At 70.5% G+C, this 27,519-nt stretch overlaps 11 non-coding genes across 11 annotated transcripts; all 11 read right to left on the reverse strand.

Moving 5' to 3' along the window:
• Positions 1 to 1,156: 1,156 nt before the first annotated feature.
• LOC146406460 (small nucleolar RNA SNORD116) lies at positions 1,157 to 1,248 on the reverse strand. Its single transcript, XR_014833407.1, has one exon. It is a non-coding gene; the product is annotated as a small nucleolar RNA SNORD116 (small nucleolar RNA).
• A 2,531-nt stretch (positions 1,249 to 3,779) lies between these two features.
• Positions 3,780 to 3,871, reverse strand: LOC146406461 (small nucleolar RNA SNORD116). The gene has a single exon (XR_014832875.1). It is a non-coding gene; the product is annotated as a small nucleolar RNA SNORD116 (small nucleolar RNA).
• Positions 3,872 to 6,402: 2,531 nt separating this feature from the next.
• Positions 6,403 to 6,494, reverse strand: LOC146406462 (small nucleolar RNA SNORD116). The gene has a single exon (XR_014832880.1). It is a non-coding gene; the product is annotated as a small nucleolar RNA SNORD116 (small nucleolar RNA).
• Positions 6,495 to 9,025: 2,531 nt separating this feature from the next.
• LOC146406463 (small nucleolar RNA SNORD116) lies at positions 9,026 to 9,117 on the reverse strand. Its single transcript, XR_014832882.1, has one exon. It is a non-coding gene; the product is annotated as a small nucleolar RNA SNORD116 (small nucleolar RNA).
• Positions 9,118 to 11,648: 2,531 nt separating this feature from the next.
• On the reverse strand, positions 11,649 to 11,740 carry LOC146406464 (small nucleolar RNA SNORD116). Its single transcript, XR_014832886.1, has one exon. It is a non-coding gene; the product is annotated as a small nucleolar RNA SNORD116 (small nucleolar RNA).
• Positions 11,741 to 14,271: 2,531 nt separating this feature from the next.
• LOC146406465 (small nucleolar RNA SNORD116) lies at positions 14,272 to 14,363 on the reverse strand. Its single transcript, XR_014832890.1, has one exon. It is a non-coding gene; the product is annotated as a small nucleolar RNA SNORD116 (small nucleolar RNA).
• Positions 14,364 to 16,903: 2,540 nt separating this feature from the next.
• Positions 16,904 to 16,995, reverse strand: LOC146406466 (small nucleolar RNA SNORD116). The gene has a single exon (XR_014832896.1). It is a non-coding gene; the product is annotated as a small nucleolar RNA SNORD116 (small nucleolar RNA).
• Positions 16,996 to 19,527: 2,532 nt separating this feature from the next.
• LOC146406467 (small nucleolar RNA SNORD116) lies at positions 19,528 to 19,619 on the reverse strand. The gene has a single exon (XR_014832900.1). It is a non-coding gene; the product is annotated as a small nucleolar RNA SNORD116 (small nucleolar RNA).
• Positions 19,620 to 22,150: 2,531 nt separating this feature from the next.
• Positions 22,151 to 22,242, reverse strand: LOC146406468 (small nucleolar RNA SNORD116). Its single transcript, XR_014832905.1, has one exon. It is a non-coding gene; the product is annotated as a small nucleolar RNA SNORD116 (small nucleolar RNA).
• Positions 22,243 to 24,782: 2,540 nt separating this feature from the next.
• On the reverse strand, positions 24,783 to 24,874 carry LOC146406469 (small nucleolar RNA SNORD116). The gene has a single exon (XR_014832906.1). It is a non-coding gene; the product is annotated as a small nucleolar RNA SNORD116 (small nucleolar RNA).
• A 2,540-nt stretch (positions 24,875 to 27,414) lies between these two features.
• On the reverse strand, positions 27,415 to 27,506 carry LOC146406470 (small nucleolar RNA SNORD116). Its single transcript, XR_014832908.1, has one exon. It is a non-coding gene; the product is annotated as a small nucleolar RNA SNORD116 (small nucleolar RNA).
• Between the last annotated feature and the right edge of the window lie 13 nt (positions 27,507 to 27,519).

Consider the following 27,519-nt stretch of genomic DNA (forward strand, 5'->3'; position numbering starts at 1 on the left):
GCCCTCCGTCACCGTCGGGGCCAGGACACCGCCACCGCTGCCCAAGCCCAGGCCTCCCGTCTCCGCTCGCCATCAAGCCGCCCGCCGCAGGACCCGGACACCCGCCCCGAGCAGCCTCCCAGGCACTGCCAGCTGAGAGACGTCCCTGGCCGCCGACCTCCCCGCTCTGTCCAGGCCCCCGCGCGGCGACCTGGGCGAAGCGCTCCACGCGGCGCGGGTGGCTCGCTCTGCCGGGCAGACCACCCCCTCCAGGGCGTCCAAGGGCTCGGCATCGGACCCTCCAGGGAGAGGGAGACCGTGCACCGGGAAGGACTCCGACCCGTGGCCTCCCAAAGGACCCCCCCAAGGTGCGGTCAGCGCCGCGGCCCAGGGACCTGGCGGCTGCCTTCCCCAGACCCCCACGGGGAGCCACGCCTCCCAGAGGAGAGGCCACATGCAAGACCATCCCCGCCCCTGCCCGCACGGTCCTTCCCGACCCGGGCCTCCCACAGCCGCTGACGCCATCCCACTTGAGGCCAGGGCACCTCCTCCAGAGCCCCTCGCCCATCCAGACGTGGGCCTGTCCACCCACGTCCCCGGCAGGCTCCCTCTGCCCGCCTGTCGCTCACCACTTCAGCTGCCCCCTTCTCGCCACCCAGCCCCAGCCTCCGCCCCCACATCCCTGGACGTCCCAGGGGAGCGCCCTCAGGGGTTCCCAGGCTCCCCCCCTCCCATGGGGGACGGCCCTGATCCAAGGGCCCCCGCTACCACAGACCCCCTGCAGCAGGTGGCCCTCAGGGGTCCCCAGAGCAGAAAGAGAACACTACCCTGCCGGGATCCCGTCTCCCCACAGCATCCTGAGAAGGGCGCCCGGCCTGGGCCAGGACGCCCCCTGGGGCCCTAGGGCCGCACACTTGCCTCGCGTGCCGGGCCCAAATTTCGGACCCCGCGACGGCTTGCGAAACCCCCCAAGGCCGGTGGGAGGCCGCCCGGGATCTCCAGCACGCTCAGGCACGCGGCCTCTCCCCCGAGGCCAGCGCCGGGCGACGGGCCCCATGCTTCCTGGGCCCGGCAGGCGGCCGCCTTCCCCAGACCTCACCCGAGTGGCTGCTGACACACAGAGGCCCCAAGGCCAAGGGCCCATCTACCCCCGAGCCCCCGGTGGCCGCCACGTGCCGGACCTCAGTTTCGATGAGGAGACGGTAGTGAGTTCTCACTCATTTTGTTCAGATTTCCAAGGAATGCTTTAGAGGGAGTCATCATCGATCTGAGCACGGGCTCCGCCGCCGCAAGGCAAATTCACGGCCTCCGCACCTGGACATCCAACCCGCTCCATCACGGCAGCGTTTGGGGGCGTGCCCAGACAGACGAGCCACTGGGCAGGACGGGACGCTCCCCCTCACGCCCCCGGAGCTGGCCTGCCGGGGCCAAAGCCCGCGAGAAGCGGGGGTGGCCCGGGGCTCCGGACAGACGAGCGCCCCAAGGGCGAGTTCTCCACCACTGAGGACAGGGGCCGCTCACCATCGCCAGGTCTCCACAGAGCCGCGACAAGGACGCCACGCCCACTGGTCTGCGGGAGCTCCTCGGCCTCGCGCGGTGGCACGCCACAAGATCAGGGGTCCGCCATGCTGCTCTCCTGGGTCAGGGCGAGAGAGCACACACACCACAAGGGTTTCCACAAGGAGGAAGGGCCACGCTGGCGCCAGGGGACCAGGGCCCCTCCACCTGGAGACCCGCACTGCATCGGGCTGCCACGGCTCCCCAGCCTCCCCTCTCTCTGGGTGTCTGCAGCCACACGGACCCAGCCTGGGGGACGGGCGCGGGGGGTGTTGCAGGCCCGGCCTGCACAGAGGCGTGCCAGGGGCACAGAGAGAGGCCCCGGCATTCTTCTCCCACGTCCCAGGGCCCGAAAGATGGATCCCCAAGGCCGGCTCCCCGCCCCCCAACACGGCAACAAGGTGCCCCACGGAGGCACATTCAGGCCCACTGGGGCAACCTGCGCCACACCCCCGACACGACCGGGAAACCCAAACCCCTGGCACCTCCTCTGCCTCAGGACTTCCGCCAGGACTCACCGCCCCTGCGGAAACCCTCTCTCTTCCTTTGTTCTCTCCCTCTCTCTCTCTCCCTCTCGGTCCCACCCGCTGTCACCCTTTCCCTGGCGAGCGCGCGCGCACCGAAGCTTTCTCTCCTTTGCTGGACCCATCCGACGCACGATCAGCCACTTGCCCTCACAAGAGTCTGTCCGTGCCAGCCGGCTCTCCAGGAACCCCAGCACGGGCGCACTGATGCTACCCTGCCCTGGCGAAGGGTGACGGCCACCAACTCCCCTTGACCTCTCCATGATGCGGAATCCCCTCAGCGCCCGTAAGACCCCCCCGGAGCCGTTCCCGTGCCCAGCAGCAGGCACGAACCCCCTGACGAGACGTGGTCGCTACCCGGCGGTTCCCGCCCGCACCAAGCCCGTCCCAGGCCCGACCACACACCAACCGGGACACCCAAGTCGGCCGGGAGACACGGCTCAAATCCCCACAGGGCGTGGGACATTCCCCCAAACAGCCGGGACTCCTGAACGGGCCAGGCCTTCCAGGGCCTCAAGCCCCGGGCCTTCCTGGCAAGCACGCGGCCGCCGGGCCTCATCAAAGCCCTCCGTCACCGTCGGGGCCAGGACACCGCCACCGCTGCCCAAGCCCAGGCCTCCCGTCTCCGCTCGCCATCAAGCCGCCCGCCGCAGGACCCGGACACCCGCCCCGAGCAGCCTCCCAGGCACTGCCAGCTGAGAGACGTCCCTGGCCGCCGACCTCCCCGCTCTGCCCAGGCCCCCGCGCGGCGACCTGGGCGAAGCGCTCCACGCGGCGCGGGTGGCTCGCTCTGCCGGGCAGACCACCCCCTCCAGGGCGTCCAAGGGCTCGGCATCGGACCCTCCAGGGAGAGGGAGACCGTGCACCGGGAAGGACTCCGACCCGTGGCCTCCCAAAGGACCCCCCCAAGGTGCGGTCAGCGCCGCGGCCCAGGGACCTGGCGGCTGCCTTCCCCAGACCCCCACGGGGAGCCACGCCTCCCAGAGGAGAGGCCACATACAAGACCATCCCCGCCCCTGCCCGCGCGGTCCTTCCCGACCCGGGCCTCCCACAGCCGCTGACGCCATCCCACTTGAGGCCAGGGCACCTCCTCCAGAGCCCCTCGCCCATCCAGACGTGGGCCTGTCCACCCACGTCCCCGGCAGGCTCCCTCTGCCCGCCTGTCGCTCACCACTTCAGCTGCCCCCTTCTCGCCACCCAGCCCCAGCCTCCGCCCCCACATCCCTGGACGTCCCAGGGGAGCGCCCTCAGGGGTTCCCAGGCTCCCCCCCTCCCATGGGGGACGGCCCTGATCCAAGGGCCCCCGCTACCACAGACCCCCTGCAGCAGGTGGCCCTCAGGGGTCCCCAGAGCAGAAAGAGAACACTACCCTGCCGGGATCCCGTCTCCCCACAGCATCCTGAGAAGGGCGCCCGGCCTGGGCCAGGACGCCCCCTGGGGCCCTAGGGCCGCACACTTGCCTCGCGTGCCGGGCCCAAATTTCGGCCCCCGCGACGGCTTGCGAAACCCCCCAAGGCCGGCGGGAGGCCGCCCGGGATCTCCAGCACGCTCGGGCACGCGGCCTCTCCCCCGAGGCCAGCGCCGGGCGACGGGCCCCATGCTTCCTGGGCCCGGCAGGCGGCCGCCTTCCCCAGACCTCACCCGAGTGGCTGCTGACACACAGAGGCCCCAAGGCCAAGGGCCCATCTACCCCCGAGCCCCCGGTGGCCGCCACGTGCCGGACCTCAGTTTCGATGAGGAGACGGTAGTGAGTTCTCACTCATTTTGTTCAGATTTCCAAGGAATGCTTTAGAGGGAGTCATCATCGATCCGAGCACGGGCTCCGCCGCCGCAAGGCAAATTCACGGCCTCCGCACCTGGACATCCAACCCGCTCCATCACGGCAGCGTTTGGGGGCGTGCCCAGACAGACGAGCCACTGGGCAGGACGGGACGCTCCCCCTCACGCCCCCGGAGCTGGCCTGCCGGGGCCAAAGCCCGCGAGAAGCGGGGGTGGCCCGGGGCTCCGGACAGACGAGCGCCCCAAGGGCGAGTTCTCCACCACTGAGGACAGGGGCCGCTCACCATCGCCAGGTCTCCACAGAGCCGCGACAAGGACGCCACGCCCACTGGTCTGCGGGAGCTCCTCGGCCTCGCGCGGTGGCACGCCACAAGATCAGGGGTCCGCCATGCTGCTCTCCTGGGTCAGGGCGAGAGAGCACACACACCACAAGGGTTTCCACAAGGAGGAAGGGCCACGCTGGCGCCAGGGGACCAGGGCCCCTCCACCTGGAGACCCGCACTGCATCGGGCTGCCACGGCTCCCCAGCCTCCCCTCTCTCTGGGTGTCTGCAGCCACACGGACCCAGCCTGGGGGACGGGCGCGGGGGGTGGTGCAGGCCCGGCCTGCACAGAGGCGTGCCAGGGGCACAGAGAGAGGCCCCGGCATTCTTCTCCCACGTCCCAGGGCCCGAAAGATGGATCCCCAAGGCCGGCTCCCCGCCCCCCAACACGGCAACAAGGTGCCCCACGGAGGCACATTCAGGCCCACTGGGGCAACCTGCGCCACACCCCCGACACGACCGGGAAACCCAAACCCCTGGCACCTCCTCTGCCTCAGGACTTCCGCCAGGACTCACCGCCCCTGCGGAAACCCTCTCTCTTCCTTTGTTCTCTCCCTCTCTCTCTCTCCCTCTCGGTCCCACCCGCTGTCACCCTTTCCCTGGCGAGCGCGCGCGCACCGAAGCTTTCTCTCCTTTGCTGGACCCATCCGACGCACGATCAGCCACTTGCCCTCACAAGAGTCTGTCCGTGCCAGCCGGCTCTCCAGGAACCCCAGCACGGGCGCACTGATGCTACCCTGCCCTGGCGAAGGGTGACGGCCACCAACTCCCCTTGACCTCTCCATGATGCGGAATCCCCTCAGCGCCCGTAAGACCCCCCCGGAGCCGTTCCCGTGCCCAGCAGCAGGCACGAACCCCCTGACGAGACGTGGTCGCTACCCGGCGGTTCCCGCCCGCACCAAGCCCGTCCCAGGCCCGACCACACACCAACCGGGACACCCAAGTCGGCCGGGAGACACGGCTCAAATCCCCACAGGGCGTGGGACATTCCCCCAAACAGCCGGGACTCCTGAACGGGCCAGGCCTTCCAGGGCCTCAAGCCCCGGGCCTTCCTGGCAAGCACGCGGCCGCCGGGCCTCATCAAAGCCCTCCGTCACCGTCGGGGCCAGGACACCGCCACCGCTGCCCAAGCCCAGGCCTCCCGTCTCCGCTCGCCATCAAGCCGCCCGCCGCAGGACCCGGACACCCGCCCCGAGCAGCCTCCCAGGCACTGCCAGCTGAGAGACGTCCCTGGCCGCCGACCTCCCCGCTCTGCCCAGGCCCCCGCGCGGCGACCTGGGCGAAGCGCTCCACGCGGCGCGGGTGGCTCGCTCTGCCGGGCAGACCACCCCCTCCAGGGCGTCCAAGGGCTCGGCATCGGACCCTCCAGGGAGAGGGAGACCGTGCACCGGGAAGGACTCCGACCCGTGGCCTCCCAAAGGACCCCCCCAAGGTGCGGTCAGCGCCGCGGCCCAGGGACCTGGCGGCTGCCTTCCCCAGACCCCCACGGGGAGCCACGCCTCCCAGAGGAGAGGCCACATACAAGACCATCCCCGCCCCTGCCCGCGCGGTCCTTCCCGACCCGGGCCTCCCACAGCCGCTGACGCCATCCCACTTGAGGCCAGGGCACCTCCTCCAGAGCCCCTCGCCCATCCAGACGTGGGCCTGTCCACCCACGTCCCCGGCAGGCTCCCTCTGCCCGCCTGTCGCTCACCACTTCAGCTGCCCCCTTCTCGCCACCCAGCCCCAGCCTCCGCCCCCACATCCCTGGACGTCCCAGGGGAGCGCCCTCAGGGGTTCCCAGGCTCCCCCCCTCCCATGGGGGACGGCCCTGATCCAAGGGCCCCCGCTACCACAGACCCCCTGCAGCAGGTGGCCCTCAGGGGTCCCCAGAGCAGAAAGAGAACACTACCCTGCCGGGATCCCGTCTCCCCACAGCATCCTGAGAAGGGCGCCCGGCCTGGGCCAGGACGCCCCCTGGGGCCCTAGGGCCGCACACTTGCCTCGCGTGCCGGGCCCAAATTTCGGCCCCCGCGACGGCTTGCGAAACCCCCCAAGGCCGGCGGGAGGCCGCCCGGGATCTCCAGCACGCTCGGGCACGCGGCCTCTCCCCCGAGGCCAGCGCCGGGCGACGGGCCCCATGCTTCCTGGGCCCGGCAGGCGGCCGCCTTCCCCAGACCTCACCCGAGTGGCTGCTGACACACAGAGGCCCCAAGGCCAAGGGCCCATCTACCCCCGAGCCCCCGGTGGCCGCCACGTGCCGGACCTCAGTTTCGATGAGGAGACGGTAGTGAGTTCTCACTCATTTTGTTCAGATTTCCAAGGAATGCTTTAGAGGGAGTCATCATCGATCCGAGCACGGGCTCCGCCGCCGCAAGGCAAATTCACGGCCTCCGCACCTGGACATCCAACCCGCTCCATCACGGCAGCGTTTGGGGGCGTGCCCAGACAGACGAGCCACTGGGCAGGACGGGACGCTCCCCCTCACGCCCCCGGAGCTGGCCTGCCGGGGCCAAAGCCCGCGAGAAGCGGGGGTGGCCCGGGGCTCCGGACAGACGAGCGCCCCAAGGGCGAGTTCTCCACCACTGAGGACAGGGGCCGCTCACCATCGCCAGGTCTCCACAGAGCCGCGACAAGGACGCCACGCCCACTGGTCTGCGGGAGCTCCTCGGCCTCGCGCGGTGGCACGCCACAAGATCAGGGGTCCGCCATGCTGCTCTCCTGGGTCAGGGCGAGAGAGCACACACACCACAAGGGTTTCCACAAGGAGGAAGGGCCACGCTGGCGCCAGGGGACCAGGGCCCCTCCACCTGGAGACCCGCACTGCATCGGGCTGCCACGGCTCCCCAGCCTCCCCTCTCTCTGGGTGTCTGCAGCCACACGGACCCAGCCTGGGGGACGGGCGCGGGGGGTGGTGCAGGCCCGGCCTGCACAGAGGCGTGCCAGGGGCACAGAGAGAGGCCCCGGCATTCTTCTCCCACGTCCCAGGGCCCGAAAGATGGATCCCCAAGGCCGGCTCCCCGCCCCCCAACACGGCAACAAGGTGCCCCACGGAGGCACATTCAGGCCCACTGGGGCAACCTGCGCCACACCCCCGACACGACCGGGAAACCCAAACCCCTGGCACCTCCTCTGCCTCAGGACTTCCGCCAGGACTCACCGCCCCTGCGGAAACCCTCTCTCTTCCTTTGTTCTCTCCCTCTCTCTCTCTCCCTCTCGGTCCCACCCGCTGTCACCCTTTCCCTGGCGAGCGCGCGCGCACCGAAGCTTTCTCTCCTTTGCTGGACCCATCCGACGCACGATCAGCCACTTGCCCTCACAAGAGTCTGTCCGTGCCAGCCGGCTCTCCAGGAACCCCAGCACGGGCGCACTGATGCTACCCTGCCCTGGCGAAGGGTGACGGCCACCAACTCCCCTTGACCTCTCCATGATGCGGAATCCCCTCAGCGCCCGTAAGACCCCCCCGGAGCCGTTCCCGTGCCCAGCAGCAGGCACGAACCCCCTGACGAGACGTGGTCGCTACCCGGCGGTTCCCGCCCGCACCACGCCCGTCCCAGGCCCGACCACACACCAACCGGGACACCCAAGTCGGCCGGGAGACACGGCTCAAATCCCCACAGGGCGTGGGACATTCCCCCAAACAGCCGGGACTCCTGAACGGGCCAGGCCTTCCAGGGCCTCAAGCCCCGGGCCTTCCTGGCAAGCACGCGGCCGCCGGGCCTCATCAAAGCCCTTCGTCACCGTCAGGGCCAGGACACCGCCACCGCTGCCCAAGCCCAGGCCTCCCGTCTCCGCTCGCCATCAAGCCGCCCGCCGCAGGACCCGGACACCCGCCCCGAGCAGCCTCCCAGGCACTGCCAGCTGAGAGACGTCCCTGGCCGCCGACCTCCCCGCTCTGTCCAGGCCCCCGCGCCGCGACCTGGGCGAAGCGCTCCACGCGGCGCGGGTGGCTCGCTCTGCCGGGCAGACCACCCCCTCCAGGGCGTCCAAGGGCTCGGCATCGGACCCTCCAGGGAGAGGGAGACCGTGCACCGGGAAGGACTCCGACCCGTGGCCTCCCAAAGGACCCCCCCAAGGTGCGGTCAGTGCCTCGGCTCAGGGACCTGGCGGCTGCCTTCCCCAGACCCCCACGGGGAGCCACGCCTCCCAGAGGAGAGGCCACATGCAAGACCATCCCCGCCCCTGCCCGCACGGTCCTTCCCGACCCGGGCCTCCCACAGCCGCTGACGCCATCCCACTTGAGGCCAGGGCACCTCCTCCAGAGCCCCTCGCCCATCCAGACGTGGGCCTGTCCACCCACGTCCCCGGCAGGCTCCCTCTGCCCGCCTGTCGCTCACCACTTCAGCTGCCCCCTTCTCGCCACCCAGCCCCAGCCTCCGCCCCCACATCCCTGGACGTCCCAGGGGAGCGCCCTCAGGGGTTCCCAGGCTCCCCCCCTCCCATGGGGGACGGCCCTGATCCAAGGGCCCCCGCTACCACAGACCCCCTGCAGCAGGTGGCCCTCAGGGGTCCCCAGAGCAGAAAGAGAACACTACCCTGCCGGGATCCCGTCTCCCCACAGCATCCTGAGAAGGGCGCCCGGCCTGGGCCAGGACGCCCCCTGGGGCCCTAGGGCCGCACACTTGCCTCGCGTGCCGGGCCCAAATTTCGGCCCCCGCGACGGCTTGCGAAACCCCCCAAGGCCGGCGGGAGGCCGCCCGGGATCTCCAGCACGCTCGGGCACGCGGCCTCTCCCCCGAGGCCAGCGCCGGGCGACGGGCCCCATGCTTCCTGGGCCCGGCAGGCGGCCGCCTTCCCCAGACCTCACCCGAGTGGCTGCTGACACACAGAGGCCCCAAGGCCAAGGGCCCATCTACCCCCGAGCCCCCGGTGGCCGCCACGTGCCGGACCTCAGTTTCGATGAGGAGACGGTAGTGAGTTCTCACTCATTTTGTTCAGATTTCCAAGGAATGCTTTAGAGGGAGTCATCATCGATCCGAGCACGGGCTCCGCCGCCGCAAGGCAAATTCACGGCCTCCGCACCTGGACATCCAACCCGCTCCATCACGGCAGCGTTTGGGGGCGTGCCCAGACAGACGAGCCACTGGGCAGGACGGGACGCTCCCCCTCACGCCCCCGGAGCTGGCCTGCCGGGGCCAAAGCCCGCGAGAAGCGGGGGTGGCCCGGGGCTCCGGACAGACGAGCGCCCCAAGGGCGAGTTCTCCACCACTGAGGACAGGGGCCGCTCACCATCGCCAGGTCTCCACAGAGCCGCGACAAGGACGCCACGCCCACTGGTCTGCGGGAGCTCCTCGGCCTCGCGCGGTGGCACGCCACAAGATCAGGGGTCCGCCATGCTGCTCTCCTGGGTCAGGGCGAGAGAGCACACACACCACAAGGGTTTCCACAAGGAGGAAGGGCCACGCTGGCGCCAGGGGACCAGGGCCCCTCCACCTGGAGACCCGCACTGCATCGGGCTGCCACGGCTCCCCAGCCTCCCCTCTCTCTGGGTGTCTGCAGCCACACGGACCCAGCCTGGGGGACGGGCGCGGGGGGTGGTGCAGGCCCGGCCTGCACAGAGGCGTGCCAGGGGCACAGAGAGAGGCCCCGGCATTCTTCTCCCACGTCCCAGGGCCCGAAAGATGGATCCCCAAGGCCGGCTCCCCGCCCCCCAACACGGCAACAAGGTGCCCCACGGAGGCACATTCAGGCCCACTGGGGCAACCTGCGCCACACCCCCGACACGACCGGGAAACCCAAACCCCTGGCACCTCCTCTGCCTCAGGACTTCCGCCAGGACTCACCGCCCCTGCGGAAACCCTCTCTCTTCCTTTGTTCTCTCCCTCTCTCTCTCTCCCTCTCGGTCCCACCCGCTGTCACCCTTTCCCTGGCGAGCGCGCGCGCACCGAAGCTTTCTCTCCTTTGCTGGACCCATCCGACGCACGATCAGCCACTTGCCCTCACAAGAGTCTGTCCGTGCCAGCCGGCTCTCCAGGAACCCCAGCACGGGCGCACTGATGCTACCCTGCCCTGACGAAGGGTGACGGCCACCAACTCCCCTTGACCTCTCCATGATGCGGAATCCCCTCAGCGCCCGTAAGACCCCCCCGGAGCCGTTCCCGTGCCCAGCAGCAGGCACGAACCCCCTGACGAGACGTGGTCGCTACCCGGCGGTTCCCGCCCGCACCACGCCCGTCCCAGGCCCGACCACACACCAACCGGGACACCCAAGTCGGCCGGGAGACACGGCTCAAATCCCCACAGGGCGTGGGACATTCCCCCAAACAGCCGGGACTCCTGAACGGGCCAGGCCTTCCAGGGCCTCAAGCCCCGGGCCTTCCTGGCAAGCACGCGGCCGCCGGGCCTCATCAAAGCCCTCCGTCACCGTCGGGGCCAGGACACCGCCACCGCTGCCCAAGCCCAGGCCTCCCGTCTCCGCTCGCCATCAAGCCGCCCGCCGCAGGACCCGGACACCCGCCCCGAGCAGCCTCCCAGGCACTGCCAGCTGAGAGACGTCCCTGGCCGCCGACCTCCCCGCTCTGTCCAGGCCCCCGCGCGGCGACCTGGGCGAAGCGCTCCACGCGGCGCGGGTGGCTCGCTCTGCCGGGCAGACCACCCCCTCCAGGGCGTCCAAGGGCTCGGCATCGGACCCTCCAGGGAGAGGGAGACCGTGCACCGGGAAGGACTCCGACCCGTGGCCTCCCAAAGGACCCCCCCAAGGTGCGGTCAGTGCCTCGGCCCAGGGACCTGGCGGCTGCCTTCCCCAGACCCCCACGGGGAGCCACGCCTCCCAGAGGAGAGGCCACATGCAAGACCATCCCCGCCCCTGCCCGCACGGTCCTTCCCGACCCGGGCCTCCCACAGCCGCTGACGCCATCCCACTTGAGGCCAGGGCACCTCCTCCAGAGCCCCTCGCCCATCCAGACGTGGGCCTGTCCACCCACGTCCCCGGCAGGCTCCCTCTGCCCGCCTGTCGCTCACCACTTCAGCTGCCCCCTTCTCGCCACCCAGCCCCAGCCTCCGCCCCCACATCCCTGGACGTCCCAGGGGAGCGCCCTCAGGGGTTCCCAGGCTCCCCCCCTCCCATGGGGGACGGCCCTGATCCAAGGGCCCCCGCTACCACAGACCCCCTGCAGCAGGTGGCCCTCAGGGGTCCCCAGAGCAGAAAGAGAACACTACCCTGCCGGGATCCCGTCTCCCCACAGCATCCTGAGAAGGGCGCCCGGCCTGGGCCAGGACGCCCCCTGGGGCCCTAGGGCCGCACACTTGCCTCGCGTGCCGGGCCCAAATTTCGGCCCCCGCGACGGCTTGCGAAACCCCCCAAGGCCGGCGGGAGGCCGCCCGGGATCTCCAGCACGCTCGGGCACGCGGCCTCTCCCCCGAGGCCAGCGCCGGGCGACGGGCCCCATGCTTCCTGGGCCCGGCAGGCGGCCGCCTTCCCCAGACCTCACCCGAGTGGCTGCTGACACACAGAGGCCCCAAGGCCAAGGGCCCATCTACCCCCGAGCCCCCGGTGGCCGCCACGTGCCGGACCTCAGTTTCGATGAGGAGACGGTAGTGAGTTCTCACTCATTTTGTTCAGATTTCCAAGGAATGCTTTAGAGGGAGTCATCATCGATCCGAGCACGGGCTCCGCCGCCGCAAGGCAAATTCACGGCCTCCGCACCTGGACATCCAACCCGCTCCATCACGGCAGCGTTTGGGGGCGTGCCCAGACAGACGAGCCACTGGGCAGGACGGGACGCTCCCCCTCACGCCCCCGGAGCTGGCCTGCCGGGGCCAAAGCCCGCGAGAAGCGGGGGTGGCCCGGGGCTCCGGACAGACGAGCGCCCCAAGGGCGAGTTCTCCACCACTGAGGACAGGGGCCGCTCACCATCGCCAGGTCTCCACAGAGCCGCGACAAGGACGCCACGCCCACTGGTCTGCGGGAGCTCCTCGGCCTCGCGCGGTGGCACGCCACAAGATCAGGGGTCCGCCATGCTGCTCTCCTGGGTCAGGGCGAGAGAGCACACACACCACAAGGGTTTCCACAAGGAGGAAGGGCCACGCTGGCGCCAGGGGACCAGGGCCCCTCCACCTGGAGACCCGCACTGCATCGGGCTGCCACGGCTCCCCAGCCTCCCCTCTCTCTGGGTGTCTGCAGCCACACGGACCCAGCCTGGGGGACGGGCGCGGGGGGTGGTGCAGGCCCGGCCTGCACAGAGGCGTGCCAGGGGCACAGAGAGAGGCCCCGGCATTCTTCTCCCACGTCCCAGGGCCCGAAAGATGGATCCCCAAGGCCGGCTCCCCGCCCCCCAACACGGCAACAAGGTGCCCCACGGAGGCACATTCAGGCCCACTGGGGCAACCTGCGCCACACCCCCGACACGACCGGGAAACCCAAACCCCTGGCACCTCCTCTGCCTCAGGACTTCCGCCAGGACTCACCGCCCCTGCGGAAACCCTCTCTCTTCCTTTGTTCTCTCCCTCTCTCTCTCTCCCTCTCGGTCCCACCCGCTGTCACCCTTTCCCTGGCGAGCGCGCGCGCACCGAAGCTTTCTCTCCTTTGCTGGACCCATCCGACGCACGATCAGCCACTTGCCCTCACAAGAGTCTGTCCGTGCCAGCCGGCTCTCCAGGAACCCCAGCACGGGCGCACTGATGCTACCCTGCCCTGACGAAGGGTGACGGCCACCAACTCCCCTTGACCTCTCCATGATGCGGAATCCCCTCAGCGCCCGTAAGACCCCCCCGGAGCCGTTCCCGTGCCCAGCAGCAGGCACGAACCCCCTGACGAGACGTGGTCGCTACCCGGCGGTTCCCGCCTGCACCACGCCCGTCCCAGGCCCGACCACACACCAACCGGGACACCCAAGTCGGCCGGGAGACACGGCTCAAATCCCCACAGGGCGTGGGACATTCCCCCAAACAGCCGGGACTCCTGAACGGGCCAGGCCTTCCAGGGCCTCAAGCCCCGGGCCTTCCTGGCAAGCACGCGGCCGCCGGGCCTCATCAAAGCCCTCCGTCACCGTCGGGGCCGGGACACCGCCACCGCTGCCCAAGCCCAGGCCTCCCGTCTCCGCTCGCCATCAAGCCGCCCGCCGCAGGACCCGGACACCCGCCCCGAGCAGCCTCCCAGGCACTGCCAGCTGAGAGACGTCCCTGGCTGCCGACCTCCCCGCTCTGCCCAGGCCCCCGCGCGGCGACCTGGGCGAAGCGCTCCACGCGGCGCGGGTGGCTCGCTCTGCCGGGCAGACCACCCCCTCCAGGGCGTCCAAGGGCTCGGCATCGGACCCTCCAGGGAGAGGGAGACCGTGCACCGGGAAGGACTCCGACCCGTGGCCTCCCAAAGGACCCCCCCAAGGTGCGGTCAGCGCCGCGGCCCAGGGACCTGGCGGCTGCCTTCCCCAGACCCCCACGGGGAGCCACGCCTCCCAGAGGAGAGGCCACATGCAAGACCATCCCCGCCCCTGCCCGCGCGGTCCTTCCCGACCCGGGCCTCCCACAGCCGCTGACGCCATCCCACTTGAGGCCAGGGCACCTCCTCCAGAGGCCCTCGCCCATCCAGACGTGGGCCTGTCCACCCACGTCCCCGGCAGGCTCCCTCTGCCCGCCTGTCGCTCACCACTTCAGCTGCCCCCTTCTCGCCACCCAGCCCCAGCCTCCGCCCCCACATCCCTGGACGTCCCAGGGGAGCGCCCTCAGGGGTTCCCAGGCTCCCCCCCTCCCATGGGGGACGGCCCTGATCCAAGGGCCCCCGCTACCACAGACCCCCTGCAGCAGGTGGCCCTCAGGGGTCCCCAGAGCAGAAAGAGAACACTACCCTGCCGGGATCCCGTCTCCCCACAGCATCCTGAGAAGGGCGCCCGGCCTGGGCCAGGACGCCCCCTGGGGCCCTAGGGCCGCACACTTGCCTCGCGTGCCGGGCCCAAATTTCGGCCCCCGCGACGGCTTGCGAAACCCCCCAAGGCCGGCGGGAGGCCGCCCGGGATCTCCAGCACGCTCGGGCATGCGGCCTCTCCCCCGAGGCCAGCGCCGGGCGACGGGCCCCATGCTTCCTGGGCCCGGCAGGCGGCCGCCTTCCCCAGACCTCACCCGAGTGGCTGCTGACACCCAGAGGCCCCAAGGCCAAGGGCCCATCTACCCCCGAGCCCCCGGTGGCCGCCACGTGCCGGACCTCAGTTTCGATGAGGAGACGGTAGTGAGTTCTCACTCATTTTGTTCAGATTTCCAAGGAATGCTTTAGAGGGAGTCATCATCGATCCGAGCACGGGCTCCGCCGCCGCAAGGCAAATTCACGGCCTCCGCACCTGGACATCCAACCCGCTCCATCACGGCAGCGTTTGGGGGCGTGCCCAGACAGAGGAGCCACTGGGCAGGACGGGACGCTCCCCCTCACGCCCCCGGAGCTGGCCTGCCGGGGCCAAAGCCCGCGAGAAGCGGGGGTGGCCCGGGGCTCCGGACAGACGAGCGCCCCAAGGGCGAGTTCTCCACCACTGAGGACAGGGGCCGCTCACCATCGCCAGGTCTCCACAGAGCCGCGACAAGGACGCCACGCCCACTGGTCTGCGGGAGCTCCTCGGCCTCGCTCGGTGGCACGCCACAAGATCAGGGGTCCGCCATGCTGCTCTCCTGGGTCAGGGCGAGAGAGCACACACACCACAAGGGTTTCCACAAGGAGGAAGGGCCACGCTGGCGCCAGGGGACCAGGGCCCCTCCACCTGGAGACCCGCACTGCATCGGGCTGCCACGGCTCCCCAGCCTCCCCAGCCTCCCCTCTCTCTGGGTGTCTGCAGCCACATGGACCCTGCCTGGGGGACGGGCGCGGGGGGTGGTGCAGGCCCGGCCTGCACAGAGGCGTGCCAGGGGCACAGAGAGAGGCCCCGGCATTCTTCTCCCACGTCCCAGGGCCCGAAAGATGGATCCCCAAGGCCGGCTCCCCGCCCCCCAACACGGCAACAAGGTGCCCCACGGAGGCACATTCAGGCCCACTGGGGCAACCTGCGCCACACCCCCGACACGACCGGGAAACCCAAACCCCTGGCACCTCCTCTGCCTCAGGACTTCCGCCAGGACTCACCGCCCCTGCGGAAACCCTCTCTCTTCCTTTGTTCTCTCCCTCTCTCTCTCTCCCTCTCGGTCCCACCCGCTGTCACCCTTTCCCTGGCGAGCGCGCGCGCACCGAAGCTTTCTCTCCTTTGCTGGACCCATCCGACGCACGATCAGCCACTTGCCCTCACAAGAGTCTGTCCGTGCCAGCCGGCTCTCCAGGAACCCCAGCACGGGCGCACTGATGCTACCCTGCCCTGACGAAGGGTGACGGCCACCAACTCCCCTTGACCTCTCCATGATGCGGAATCCCCTCAGCGCCCGTAAGACCCCCCCGGAGCCGTTCCCGTGCCCAGCAGCAGGCACGAACCCCCTGACGAGACGTGGTCGCTACCCGGCGGTTCCCGCCTGCACCACGCCCGTCCCAGGCCCGACCACACACCAACCGGGACACCCAAGTCGGCCGGGAGACACGGCTCAAATCCCCACAGGGCGTGGGACATTCCCCCAAACAGCCGGGACTCCTGAACGGGCCAGGCCTTCCAGGGCCTCAAGCCCCGGGCCTTCCTGGCAAGCACGCGGCCGCCGGGCCTCATCAAAGCCCTCCGTCACCGTCGGGGCCAGGACACCGCCACCGCTGCCCAAGCCCAGACCTCCCGTCTCCGCTCGCCATCAAGCCGCCCGCCGCAGGACCCGGACACCCGCCCCGAGCAGCCTCCCAGGCACTGCCAGCTGAGAGACGTCCCTGGCAGCCGACCTCCCCGCTCTGCCCAGGCCCCCGCGCGGCGACCTGGGCGAAGCGCTCCACGCGGCACGGGTGGCTCGCTCTGCCGGGCAGACCACCCCCTCCAGGGCGTCCAAGGGCTCGGCATCGGACCCTCCAGGGAGAGGGAGACCGTGCACCGGGAAGGACTCCGACCCGTGGCCTCCCAAAGGACCCCCCCAAGGTGCGGTCAGCGCCGCGGCCCAGGGACCTGGCGGCTGCCTTCCCCAGACCCCCACGGGGAGCCACGCCTCCCAGAGGAGAGGCCACATGCAAGACCGTCCCCGCCCCTGCCCGCGCGGTCCTTCCCGACCCGGGCCTCCCACAGCCGCTGACGCCATCCCACTTGAGGCCAGGGCACCTCCTCCAGAGCCCCTCGCCCATCCAGACGTGGGCCTGTCCACCCACGTCCCCGGCAGGCTCCCTCTGCCCGCCTGTCGCTCACCACTTCAGCTGCCCCCTTCTCGCCACCCAGCCCCAGCCTCCGCCCCCACATCCCTGGACGTCCCAGGGGAGCGCCCTCAGGGGTTCCCAGGCTCCCCCCCTCCCATGGGGGACGGCCCTGATCCAAGGGCCCCCGCTACCACAGACCCCCTGCAGCAGGTGGCCCTCAGGGGTCCCCAGAGCAGAAAGAGAACACTACCCTGCCGGGATCCCGTCTCCCCACAGCATCCTGAGAAGGGCGCCCGGCCTGGGCCAGGACGCCCCCTGGGGCCCTAGGGCCGCACACTTGCCTCGCGTGCCGGGCCCAACTTTCGGCCCCCGCGACGGCTTGCGAAACCCCCCAAGGCCGGCGGGAGGCCGCCCGGGATCTCCAGCACGCTCGGGCACGCGGCCTCTCCCCCGAGGCCAGCACCGGGCGACGGGCCCCATGCTTCCTGGGCCCGGCAGGCGGCCGCCTTCCCCAGACCTCACCCGAGTGGCTGCTGACACACAGAGGCCCCAAGGCCAAGGGCCCATCTACCCCCGAGCCCCCGGTGGCCGCCACGTGCCGGACCTCAGTTTCGATGAGGAGACGGTAGTGAGTTCTCACTCATTTTGTTCAGATTTCCAAGGAATGCTTTAGAGGGAGTCATCATCGATCCGAGCACGGGCTCCGCCGCCGCAAGGCAAATTCACGGCCTCCGCACCTGGACATCCAACCCGCTCCATCACGGCAGCGTTTGGGGGCGTGCCCAGACAGACGAGCCACTGGGCAGGACGGGACGCTCCCCCTCACGCCCCCGGAGCTGGCCTGCCGGGGCCAAAGCCCGCGAGAAGCGGGGGTGGCCCGGGGCTCCGGACAGACGAGCGCCCCAAGGGCGAGTTCTCCACCACTGAGGACAGGGGCCGCTCACCATCGCCAGGTCCTCCACAGAGCCGCGACAAGGACGCCACGCCCACTGGTCTGCGGGAGCTCCTCGGCCTCGCTCGGTGGCACGCCACAAGATCAGGGGTCCGCCATGCTGCTCTCCTGGGTCAGGGCGAGAGAGCACACACACCACAAGGGTTTCCACAAGGAGGAAGGGCCACGCTGGCGCCAGGGGACCAGGGCCCCTCCACCTGGAGACCCGCACTGCATCGGGCTGCCACGGCTCCCCAGCCTCCCCTCTCTCTGGGTGTCTGCAGGCACACGGACCCAGCCTGGGGGACGGGCGCGGGGGGTGGTGCAGGCCCGGCCTGCACAGAGGCGTGCCAGGGGCACAGAGAGAGGCCCCGGCATTCTTCTCCCACGTCCCAGGGCCCGAAAGATGGATCCCCAAGGCCGGCTCCCCGCCCCCCAACACGGCAACAAGGTGCCCCACGGAGGCACATTCAGGCCCACTGGGGCAACCTGCGCCACACCCCCGACACGACCGGGAAACCCAAACCCCTGGCACCTCCTCTGCCTCAGGACTTCCGCCAGGACTCACCGCCCCTGCGGAAACCCTCTCTCTTCCTTTGTTCTCTCCCTCTCTCTCTCTCCCTCTCGGTCCCACCCGCTGTCACCCTTTCCCTGGCGAGCGCGCGCGCACCGAAGCTTTCTCTCCTTTGCTGGACCCATCCGACGCACGATCAGCCACTTGCCCTCACAAGAGTCTGTCCGTGCCAGCCGGCTCTCCAGGAACCCCAGCACGGGCGCACTGATGCTACCCTGCCCTGACGAAGGGTGACGGCCACCAACTCCCCTTGACCTCTCCATGATGCGGAATCCCCTCAGCGCCCGTAAGACCCCCCCGGAGCCGTTCCCGTGCCCAGCAGCAGGCACGAACCCCCTGACGAGACGTGGTCGCTACCCGGCGGTTCCCGCCCGCACCACGCCCGTCCCAGGCCCGACCACACACCAACCGGGACACCCAAGTCGGCCGGGAGACACGGCTCAAATCCCCACAGGGCGTGGGACATTCCCCCAAACAGCCGGGACTCCTGAACGGGCCAGGCCTTCCAGGGCCTCAAGCCCCGGGCCTTCCTGGCAAGCACGCGGCCGCCGGGCCTCATCAAAGCCCTCCGTCACCGTCGGGGCCAGGACACCGCCACCGCTGCCCAAGCCCAGGCCTCCCGTCTCCGCTCGCCATCAAGCCGCCCGCCGCAGGACCCGGACACCCGCCCCGAGCAGCCTCCCAGGCACTGCCAGCTGAGAGACGTCCCTGGCCGCCGACCTCCCCGCTCTGTCCAGGCCCCCGCGCGGCGACCTGGGCGAAGCGCTCCACGCGGCGCAGGTGGCTCGCTCTGCCGGGCAGACCACCCCCTCCAGGGCGTCCAAGGGCTCGGCATCGGACCCTCCAGGGAGAGGGAGACCGTGCACCGGGAAGGACTCCGACCCGTGGCCTCCCAAAGGACCCCCCCAAGGTGCGGTCAGTGCCTCGGCCCAGGGACCTGGCGGCTGCCTTCCCCAGACCCCCACGGGGAGCCACGCCTCCCAGAGGAGAGGCCACATGCAAGACCATCCCCGCCCCTGCCCGCACGGTCCTTCCCGACCCGGGCCTCCCACAGCCGCTGACGCCATCCCACTTGAGGCCAGGGCACCTCCTCCAGAGCCCCTCGCCCATCCAGACGTGGGCCTGTCCACCCACGTCCCCGGCAGGCTCCCTCTGCCCGCCTGTCGCTCACCACTTCAGCTGCCCCCTTCTCGCCACCCAGCCCCAGCCTCCGCCCCCACATCCCTGGACGTCCCAGGGGAGCGCCCTCAGGGGTTCCCAGGCTCCCCCCCTCCCATGGGGGACGGCCCTGATCCAAGGGCCCCCGCTACCACAGACCCCCTGCAGCAGGTGGCCCTCAGGGGTCCCCAGAGCAGAAAGAGAACACTACCCTGCCGGGATCCCGTCTCCCCACAGCATCCTGAGAAGGGCGCCCGGCCTGGGCCAGGACGCCCCCTGGGGCCCTAGGGCCGCACACTTGCCTCGCGTGCCGGGCCCAAATTTCGGCCCCCGCGACGGCTTGCGAAACCCCCCAAGGCCGGCGGGAGGCCGCCCGGGATCTCCAGCACGCTCGGGCACGCGGCCTCTCCCCCGAGGCCAGCGCCGGGCGACGGGCCCCATGCTTCCTGGGCCCGGCAGGCGGCCGCCTTCCCCAGACCTCACCCGAGTGGCTGCTGACACACAGAGGCCCCAAGGCCAAGGGCCCATCTACCCCCGAGCCCCCGGTGGCCGCCACGTGCCGGACCTCAGTTTCGATGAGGAGACGGTAGTGAGTTCTCACTCATTTTGTTCAGATTTCCAAGGAATGCTTTAGAGGGAGTCATCATCGATCCGAGCACGGGCTCCGCCGCCGCAAGGCAAATTCACGGCCTCCGCACCTGGACATCCCACCCGCTCCATCACGGCAGCGTTTGGGGGCGTGCCCAGACAGACGAGCCACTGGGCAGGACGGGACGCTCCCCCTCACGCCCCCGGAGCTGGCCTGCCGGGGCCAAAGCCCGCGAGAAGCGGGGGTGGCCCGGGGCTCCGGACAGACGAGCGCCCCAAGGGCGAGTTCTCCACCACTGAGGACAGGGGCCGCTCACCATCGCCAGGTCTCCACAGAGCCGCGACAGGGACGCCACGCCCACTGGTCTGCGGGAGCTCCTCGGCCTCGCGCGGTGGCACGCCACAAGATCAGGGGTCCGCCATGCTGCTCTCCTGGGTCAGGGCGAGAGAGCACACACACCACAAGGGTTTCCACAAGGAGGAAGGGCCACGCTGGCGCCAGGGGACCAGGGCCCCTCCACCTGGAGACCCGCACTGCATCGGGCTGCCACGGCTCCCCAGCCTCCCCTCTCTCTGGGTGTCTGCAGCCACACGGACCCAGCCTGGGGGACGGGCGCGGGGGGTGGTGCAGGCCCGGCCTGCACAGAGGCGTGCCAGGGGCACAGAGAGAGGCCCCGGCATTCTTCTCCCACGTCCCAGGGCCCGAAAGATGGATCCCCAAGGCCGGCTCCCCGCCCCCCAACACGGCAACAAGGTGCCCCACGGAGGCACATTCAGGCCCACTGGGGCAACCTGCGCCACACCCCCGACACGACCGGGAAACCCAAACCCCTGGCACCTCCTCTGCCTCAGGACTTCCGCCAGGACTCACCGCCCCTGCGGAAACCCTCTCTCTTCCTTTGTTCTCTCCCTCTCTCTCTCTCCCTCTCGGTCCCACCCGCTGTCACCCTTTCCCTGGCGAGCGCGCGCGCACCGAAGCTTTCTCTCCTTTGCTGGACCCATCCGACGCACGATCAGCCACTTGCCCTCACAAGAGTCTGTCCGTGCCAGCCGGCTCTCCAGGAACCCCAGCACGGGCGCACTGATGCTACCCTGCCCTGACGAAGGGTGACGGCCACCAACTCCCCTTGACCTCTCCATGATGCGGAATCCCCTCAGCGCCCGTAAGACCCCCCCGGAGCCGTTCCTGTGCCCAGCAGCAGGCACGAACCCCCTGACGAGACGTGGTCGCTACCCGGCGGTTCCCGCCTGCACCACGCCCGTCCCAGGCCCGACCACACACCAACCGGGACACCCAAGTCGGCCGGGAGACACGGCTCAAATCCCCACAGGGCGTGGGACATTCCCCCAAACAGCCGGGACTCCTGAACGGGCCAGGCCTTCCAGGGCCTCAAGCCCCGGGCCTTCCTGGCAAGCACGCGGCCGCCGGGCCTCATCAAAGCCCTCCGTCACCGTCGGGGCCGGGACACCGCCACCGCTGCCCAAGCCCAGGCCTCCCGTCTCCGCTCGCCATCAAGCCGCCCGCCGCAGGACCCGGACACCCGCCCCGAGCAGCCTCCCAGGCACTGCCAGCTGAGAGACGTCCCTGGCTGCCGACCTCCCCGCTCTGCCCAGGCCCCCGCGCGGCGACCTGGGCGAAGCGCTCCACGCGGCGCGGGTGGCTCGCTCTGCCGGGCAGACCACCCCCTCCAGGGCGTCCAAGGGCTCGGCATCGGACCCTCCAGGGAGAGGGAGACCGTGCACCGGGAAGGACTCCGACCCGTGGCCTCCCAAAGGACCCCCCCAAGGTGCGGTCAGCGCCGCGGCCCAGGGACCTGGCGGCTGCCTTCCCCAGACCCCCACGGGGAGCCACGCCTCCCAGAGGAGAGGCCACATGCAAGACCATCCCCGCCCCTGCCCGCGCGGTCCTTCCCGACCCGGGCCTCCCACAGCCGCTGACGCCATCCCACTTGAGGCCAGGGCACCTCCTCCAGAGGCCCTCGCCCATCCAGACGTGGGCCTGTCCACCCACGTCCCCGGCAGGCTCCCTCTGCCCGCCTGTCGCTCACCACTTCAGCTGCCCCCTTCTCGCCACCCAGCCCCAGCCTCCGCCCCCACATCCCTGGACGTCCCAGGGGAGCGCCCTCAGGGGTTCCCAGGCTCCCCCCCTCCCATGGGGGACGGCCCTGATCCAAGGGCCCCCGCTACCACAGACCCCCTGCAGCAGGTGGCCCTCAGGGGTCCCCAGAGCAGAAAGAGAACACTACCCTGCCGGGATCCCGTCTCCCCACAGCATCCTGAGAAGGGCGCCCGGCCTGGGCCAGGACGCCCCCTGGGGCCCTAGGGCCGCACACTTGCCTCGCGTGCCGGGCCCAATTTTCGGCCCCCGCGACGGCTTGCGAAACCCCCCAAGGCCGGCGGGAGGCCGCCCGGGATCTCCAGCACGCTCGGGCACGCGGCCTCTCCCCCGAGGCCAGCGCCGGGCGACGGGCCCCATGCTTCCTGGGCCCGGCAGGCGGCCGCCTTCCCCAGACCTCACCCGAGTGGCTGCTGACACCCAGAGGCCCCAAGGCCAAGGGCCCATCTACCCCCGAGCCCCCGGTGGCCGCCACGTGCCGGACCTCAGTTTCGATGAGGAGACGGTAGTGAGTTCTCACTCATTTTGTTCAGATTTCCAAGGAATGCTTTAGAGGGAGTCATCATCGATCCGAGCACGGGCTCCGCCGCCGCAAGGCAAATTCACGGCCTCCGCACCTGGACATCCAACCCGCTCCATCACGGCAGCGTTTGGGGGCGTGCCCAGACAGACGAGCCACTGGGCAGGACGGGACGCTCCCCCTCACGCCCCCGGAGCTGGCCTGCCGGGGCCAAAGCCCGCGAGAAGCGGGGGTGGCCCGGGGCTCCGGACAGACGAGCGCCCCAAGGGCGAGTTCTCCACCACTGAGGACAGGGGCCGCTCACCATCGCCAGGTCTCCACAGAGCCGCGACAAGGACGCCACGCCCACTGGTCTGCGGGAGCTCCTCGGCCTCGCTCGGTGGCACGCCACAAGATCAGGGGTCCGCCATGCTGCTCTCCTGGGTCAGGGCGAGAGAGCACACACACCACAAGGGTTTCCACAAGGAGGAAGGGCCACGCTGGCGCCAGGGGACCAGGGCCCCTCCACCTGGAGACCCGCACTGCATCGGGCTGCCACGGCTCCCCAGCCTCCCCAGCCTCCCCTCTCTCTGGGTGTCTGCAGCCACATGGACCCTGCCTGGGGGACGGGCGCGGGGGGTGGTGCAGGCCCGGCCTGCACAGAGGCGTGCCAGGGGCACAGAGAGAGGCCCCGGCATTCTTCTCCCACGTCCCAGGGCCCGAAAGATGGATCCCCAAGGCCGGCTCCCCGCCCCCCAACACGGCAACAAGGTGCCCCACGGAGGCACATTCAGGCCCACTGGGGCAACCTGCGCCACACCCCCGACACGACCGGGAAACCCAAACCCCTGGCACCTCCTCTGCCTCAGGACTTCCGCCAGGACTCACCGCCCCTGCGGAAACCCTCTCTCTTCCTTTGTTCTCTCCCTCTCTCTCTCTCCCTCTCGGTCCCACCCGCTGTCACCCTTTCCCTGGCGAGCGCGCGCGCACCGAAGCTTTCTCTCCTTTGCTGGACCCATCCGACGCACGATCAGCCACTTGCCCTCACAAGAGTCTGTCCGTGCCAGCCGGCTCTCCAGGAACCCCAGCACGGGCGCACTGATGCTACCCTGCCCTGACGAAGGGTGACGGCCACCAACTCCCCTTGACCTCTCCATGATGCGGAATCCCCTCAGCGCCCGTAAGACCCCCCCGGAGCCGTTCCCGTGCCCAGCAGCAGGCACGAACCCCCTGACGAGACGTGGTCGCTACCCGGCGGTTCCCGCCTGCACCACGCCCGTCCCAGGCCCGACCACACACCAACCGGGACACCCAAGTCGGCCGGGAGACACGGCTCAAATCCCCACAGGGCGTGGGACATTCCCCCAAACAGCCGGGACTCCTGAACGGGCCAGGCCTTCCAGGGCCTCAAGCCCCGGGCCTTCCTGGCAAGCACGCGGCCGCCGGGCCTCATCAAAGCCCTCCGTCACCGTCGGGGCCAGGACACCGCCACCGCTGCCCAAGCCCAGACCTCCCGTCTCCGCTCGCCATCAAGCCGCCCGCCGCAGGACCCGGACACCCGCCCCGAGCAGCCTCCCAGGCACTGCCAGCTGAGAGACGTCCCTGGCAGCCGACCTCCCCGCTCTGCCCAGGCCCCCGCGCGGCGACCTGGGCGAAGCGCTCCACGCGGCACGGGTGGCTCGCTCTGCCGGGCAGACCACCCCCTCCAGGGCGTCCAAGGGCTCGGCATCGGACCCTCCAGGGAGAGGGAGACCGTGCACCGGGAAGGACTCCGACCCGTGGCCTCCCAAAGGACCCCCCCAAGGTGCGGTCAGCGCCGCGGCCCAGGGACCTGGCGGCTGCCTTCCCCAGACCCCCACGGGGAGCCACGCCTCCCAGAGGAGAGGCCACATGCAAGACCGTCCCCGCCCCTGCCCGCGCGGTCCTTCCCGACCCGGGCCTCCCACAGCCGCTGACGCCATCCCACTTGAGGCCAGGGCACCTCCTCCAGAGCCCCTCGCCCATCCAGACCTGGGCCTGTCCACCCACGTCCCCGGCAGGCTCCCTCTGCCCGCCTGTCGCTCACCACTTCAGCTGCCCCCTTCTCGCCACCCAGCCCCAGCCTCCGCCCCCACATCCCTGGACGTCCCAGGGGAGCGCCCTCAGGGGTTCCCAGGCTCCCCCCCTCCCATGGGGGACGGCCCTGATCCAAGGGCCCCCGCTACCACAGACCCCCTGCAGCAGGTGGCCCTCAGGGGTCCCCAGAGCAGAAAGAGAACACTACCCTGCCGGGATCCCGTCTCCCCACAGCATCCTGAGAAGGGCGCCCGGCCTGGGCCAGGACGCCCCCTGGGGCCCTAGGGCCGCACACTTGCCTCGCGTGCCGGGCCCAATTTTCGGCCCCCGCGACGGCTTGCGAAACCCCCCAAGGCCGGCGGGAGGCCGCCCGGGATCTCCAGCACGCTCGGGCACGCGGCCTCTCCCCCGAGGCCAGCGCCGGGCGACGGGCCCCATGCTTCCTGGGCCCGGCAGGCGGCCGCCTTCCCCAGACCTCACCCGAGTGGCTGCTGACACCCAGAGGCCCCAAGGCCAAGGGCCCATCTACCCCCGAGCCCCCGGTGGCCGCCACGTGCCGGACCTCAGTTTCGATGAGGAGACGGTAGTGAGTTCTCACTCATTTTGTTCAGATTTCCAAGGAATGCTTTAGAGGGAGTCATCATCGATCCGAGCACGGGCTCCGCCGCCGCAAGGCAAATTCACGGCCTCCGCACCTGGACATCCAACCCGCTCCATCACGGCAGCGTTTGGGGGCGTGCCCAGACAGACGAGCCACTGGGCAGGACGGGACGCTCCCCCTCACGCCCCCGGAGCTGGCCTGCCGGGGCCAAAGCCCGCGAGAAGCGGGGGTGGCCCGGGGCTCCGGACAGACGAGCGCCCCAAGGGCGAGTTCTCCACCACTGAGGACAGGGGCCGCTCACCATCGCCAGGTCTCCACAGAGCCGCGACAAGGACGCCACGCCCACTGGTCTGCGGGAGCTCCTCGGCCTCGCGCGGTGGCACGCCACAAGATCAGGGGTCCGCCATGCTGCTCTCCTGGGTCAGGGCGAGAGAGCACACACACCACAAGGGTTTCCACAAGGAGGAAGGGCCACGCTGGCGCCAGGGGACCAGGGCCCCTCCACCTGGAGACCCGCACTGCATCGGGCTGCCACGGCTCCCCAGCCTCCCCAGCCTCCCCTCTCTCTGGGTGTCTGCAGCCACACGGACCCTGCCTGGGGGCCGGGCGCGGGGGGTGGTGCAGGCCCGGCCTGCACAGAGGCGTGCCAGGGGCACAGAGAGAGGCCCCGGCATTCTTCTCCCACGTCCCAGGGCCCGAAAGATGGATCCCCAAGGCCGGCTCCCCGCCCCCCAACACGGCAACAAGGTGCCCCACGGAGGCACATTCAGGCCCACTGGGGCAACCTGCGCCACACCCCCGACACGACCGGGAAACCCAAACCCCTGGCACCTCCTCTGCCTCAGGACTTCCGCCAGGACTCACCGCCCCTGCGGAAACCCTCTCTCTTCCTTTGTTCTCTCCCTCTCTCTCTCTCCCTCTCGGTCCCACCCGCTGTCACCCTTTCCCTGGCGAGCGCGCGCGCACCGAAGCTTTCTCTCCTTTGCTGGACCCATCCGACGCACGATCAGCCACTTGCCCTCACAAGAGTCTGTCCGTGCCAGCCGGCTCTCCAGGAACCCCAGCACGGGCGCACTGATGCTACCCTGCCCTGACGAAGGGTGACGGCCACCAACTCCCCTTGACCTCTCCATGATGCGGAATCCCCTCAGCGCCCGTAAGACCCCCCCGGAGCCGTTCCCGTGCCCAGCAGCAGGCACGAACCCCCTGACGAGACGTGGTCGCTACCCGGCGGTTCCCGCCCGCACCAAGCCCCTCCCAGGCCCGACCACACACCAACCGGGACACCCAAGTCGGCCGGGAGACACGGCTCAAATCCCCACAGGGCGTGGGACATTCCCCCAAACAGCCGGGACTCCTGAACGGGCCAGGCCTTCCAGGGCCTCAAGCCCCGGGCCTTCCTGGCAAGCACGCGGCCGCCGGGCCTCATCAAAGCCCTCCGTCACCGTCGGGGCCAGGACACCGCCACCGCTGCCCAAGCCCAGGCCTCCCGTCTCCGCTCGCCATCAAGCCGCCCGCCGCAGGACCCGGACACCCGCCCCGAGCAGCCTCCCAGGCACTGCCAGCTGAGAGACGTCCCTGGCCGCCGACCTCCCCGCTCTGCCCAGGCCCCCGCGCGGCGACCTGGGCGAAGCGCTCCACGCGGCGCGGGTGGCTCGCTCTGCCGGGCAGACCACCCCCTCCAGGGCGTCCAAGGGCTCGGCATCGGACCCTCCAGGGAGAGGGAGACCGTGCACCGGGAAGGACTCCGACCCGTGGCCTCCCAAAGGACCCCCCCAAGGTGCGGTCAGCGCCGCGGCCCAGGGACCTGGCGGCTGCCTTCCCCAGACCCCCACGGGGAGCCACGCCTCCCAGAGGAGAGGCCACATGCAAGACCGTCCCCGCCCCTGCCCGCGCGGTCCTTCCCGACCCGGGCCTCCCACAGCCGCTGACGCCATCCCACTTGAGGCCAGGGCACCTCCTCCAGAGCCCCTCGCCCATCCAGACCTGGGCCTGTCCACCCACGTCCCCGGCAGGCTCCCTCTGCCCGCCTGTCGCTCACCACTTCAGCTGCCCCCTTCTCGCCACCCAGCCCCAGCCTCCGCCCCCACATCCCTGGACGTCCCAGGGGAGCGCCCTCAGGGGTTCCCAGGCTCCCCCCCTCCCATGGGGGACGGCCCTGATCCAAGGGCCCCCGCTACCACAGACCCCCTGCAGCAGGTGGCCCTCAGGGGTCCCCAGAGCAGAAAGAGAACACTACCCTGCCGGGATCCCGTCTCCCCACAGCATCCTGAGAAGGGCGCCCGGCCTGGGCCAGGACGCCCCCTGGGGCCCTAGGGCCGCACACTTGCCTCGCGTGCCGGGCCCAAATTTCGGCCCCCGCGACGGCTTGCGAAACCCCCCAAGGCCGGCGGGAGGCCGCCCGGGATCTCCAGCACGCTCGGGCACGCGGCCTCTCCCCCGAGGCCAGCGCCGGGCGACGGGCCCCATGCTTCCTGGGCCCGGCAGGCGGCCGCCTTCCCCAGACCTCACCCGAGTGGCTGCTGACACCCAGAGGCCCCAAGGCCAAGGGCCCATCTACCCCCGAGCCCCCGGTGGCCGCCACGTGCCGGACCTCAGTTTCGATGAGGAGACGGTAGTGAGTTCTCACTCATTTTGTTCAGATTTCCAAGGAATGCTTTAGAGGGAGTCATCATCGATCCGAGCACGGGCTCC

The sequence above is a fragment of the Sus scrofa genome, chromosome 1, assembly GCF_054392235.1.
Source record: "Sus scrofa isolate SSC_HxYL_T2T_F1_AM1 chromosome 1, Sscrofa_HxYL_maternal_Yorkshire_Landrace_v2.0, whole genome shotgun sequence".
Classification (NCBI taxonomy): domain Eukaryota; kingdom Metazoa; phylum Chordata; class Mammalia; order Artiodactyla; family Suidae; genus Sus; species Sus scrofa.